The following is a 3,387-nucleotide window of genomic DNA, read 5'->3' on the forward strand; positions in this document are numbered from 1 at the left end:
TAAATATCTGTATAAATATCGGCTTTACATCTCGATAATGAATGATCGCGTGACAAAGATCTGCTATCATTAAACCAACTTGAAAGTATTATTTTTATATTAATGGTATTGGCCTACAATTCATGGAATTTTTTGAACAAAAATTAAAGGTTGGTTCAGACAGGATTGAATAGTTTGCGGTCAACTAGCAAGTGAAGTCGAATTTACACTGTTTCATTGTGGATGATCTTCGAGAAAAACGGATGGTTCTTCAAGGAAAAAAAAAAAAAAAAGAAAAGAAAAAGAAGAGCAACATCGCTTTTATCCTCGTTTCGTCTGCAGCGATTATCCACAGTAAAACAGTGTAGATTCGGCTTTAGTCGCTAGTCGACTGTAAACTACTCAATCGTGTCAGAGCGCGAGCGGTCGGACGGCGCGCTGTATCGGGTCTCTTTCAACCCGTACTAACGTAAATTCGCGTACATACGCAGACAAGTGACTTTTCTTTTTTCTTTTTTTTTCCTATTTTTTTTTCCTCTGTGCTGCGAATAGAGTCGATTTAAATATCGAGCGAGGGAGACAGACATACGATGACAATATCGATTCCCGCTCCAACCGATAAACCGGCAATGCATATGTATATGTATATGCGGTACGTATGATTCTTCTTGTGACACAAAATTGTACTGATCGCAATTGACTCCGACCGTTAGAATCTCAGGTTTGGTTTCCTCCAGTTCCAGCGGGTACAATCTCCTTCTAAATGAAGTTTTCGTCAATATTGCGCTCAGGGTTTCAACATTCGAACCGGTACAAAAAACGAGGATACACTTTTGTGCCATTATGTAATTTACGCCATAAGAATTGCCATAACGTATGTTTTTTTTTCTTTTTCTTTCTTAAATTATTATTAACGTTCTTTTCGCCCTTCTTGGGAGCCATACTTTATTTTTTACATTGTTCTTAGTGTTCTAGTATGCCATATCGATTCTTTGTACGTCCGTTTTAATGTTCGAATCAAACGTCAGTTTATTGTATTTAATATTTGTTCGCTTCTCTTTGTTCGTTCGAACGTTATTTTTGTACCGGTGTATGCTGGATCGCGAAAGACTGCATGTAAATAACCAGCGCATAGTAATATATTCGTATTCGGTTGAATTTCGTGATCGATACACAAATTTCGTTTTTAATCGCTCTCTTCCGATAAAAGAAATGAACATTTCTTTTAATCTAATATCTCTGTGAACCCATGACATATATGTATGTATATATAATTTATAATAAGATATTTTCTCTATTATATTTATTTTCTATACGATCAATTGGCCGTCAAAAGGATAAAGAACGGAGAATATTTTACCGAAATTGATACCGATATGTACGAAGATTTCATTTAATCGTATCGCATTCCATATGTTATATCGTGTCGTCAAACCTTTGATTGATCTTAACGTTAACCAAATGAAATTTTATATTAAGTTTATTACTAATAATAATAAAACGAGTATTGCGATATCGATCACGAAGTCTCTACTTTGTAAACAGAAAAAGAAAGATTTATTACAGTATGACTCTTTAAGTAAAAATCCAAATAATTTCTACGAAATGTCGTAAAATGATCCTGTGTTTCGTTATTTTCATACATGCATTTAGTTCCGTATCGTTTTGTCTATGTATGTAAATGTTCTCTATTTATTACAAGAACAAATAATACGTATATATAGAAACTTATGCCGTGAATTTAGAAAATTAGTGGTGTACCAAAATATCATAACTTTTATTTTAATTAGCAAATCGTGTACAGCTAATTTATTAAAAATTTTATTAACATCGATTAGCAGTCAACTGAAGTTAAATATTTTTATTCTTCATGGTAAATATTTTTTAATTATGATACAGACGACTTGTTATGTTCTTCGAAGGAATTTTAATTTCATCGACAATTTTAGACAAATTTTATTGTCGCTCGTCGTATTACCGTTTTAAATTCGTTTCATGTTGTATCATCAAAAGTTTTTACCGTATGTAAGAGTAAACAGCGAAAAGCAAAGTATCGTTTCTGTTCTAATTCCTTGATTCGGTAAAACAGTGTCGTGTCACGGATGTTGAAATGTTCTACAAGACTGAGACCAAATTAGCATAGTATACTTGAGGGAGCAAATATTTTATTAAGGAAATATGAAAAATTAATTATTTATTGTCTGCAAAACAAATTATTAGACACTCGATGGCTCTATTTAACGTATGACAAACCTTTAGTTTTTTATCATTATTTTACCTAATGAAGCATTTCTATACATAGATTCCTATAAACGTGTTTTCTCTGTTGGATTTTTCCAATACGCTATATGTCTCCCGATATTTTTTGATGCCGTAATGACTTGGTTCTGATTCTTTAAACCACTATTTCTAAAATGTGAAAAGGACAAAATATAATCGATGTAAAAGCACGTGTATCGTTTAATACGAATATCTGCATTTTTAACGAGACTGAGATACGATGATGAGATACATACATATATATAGTACATAAGATGGATCATTAGTACGTCACACTGTATATGATATGTTAACGTAATAAGGAAACGAAAAATGGAAAGACAAGCATATGAAAAAAAGGCATTGCATAGAAAATTGGGGAATTACTCAGTGGGGAAGACCGTTATTTTTTAAATAATTCACGGCAATAATTTCAATAATTTACGGCATAAGTATCGTCTCTTGAACTATTTCTTCAATTACTTGATCGTAATTTCTTTGGATAAAGCTAGAAAAGCTTAGATAAAGATAACGACGGATCATTTTAAAACAGCGTGGGTACAGCGAGCACGCACGACATTTCTGTGATATAGGACAATACCATTCCATTGTACATAGTATCTTTAATCTTTAGATGATCATTAATACGCTCAAAGACTTAATCAAAAGCTCGAATATATTGTACATATTGTTAGTAGCGTTCTAAGTCGAGCAATGGAAATGCTATTTTATAATTATTTACATAATATTTTGCGTACTGTCGCCTCGAAAGCCGTAGAAATCGATTGGTAAAAGATACAAGTTGTAAAGTTCAGTGCGTTTGAGGTCGAGCTAGAAGGATGCCAAAATTTTCGCGAACGAGGCTGCAGGATTACTATTTTACGTATAGATACCAGAGAAATATCTAACATTTGTAGCATATGTAAATTTAAAGTTACGTGTTCGATAAGAGCTCAGAGAAAAGCGGTCCTTGTCCGATGTATGTATAAAATGTGGCCTTCTGAAGTGTAGTATATTCTTACTTGTTCTTAGTATTCTGCAAATAGTGCCTCGAAGGTGATATATATATATATATACACACACATCATCATCATCATCATATCATATCATGTCATATCATTTGTGTGCGTGTGTGTGTGTGTGTGTGTG

The sequence above is a fragment of the Bombus impatiens genome, unplaced genomic scaffold (assembly GCF_000188095.3).
Source record: "Bombus impatiens unplaced genomic scaffold, BIMP_2.2 scf_1055, whole genome shotgun sequence".
NCBI lineage: Eukaryota > Metazoa > Arthropoda > Insecta > Hymenoptera > Apidae > Bombus > Bombus impatiens.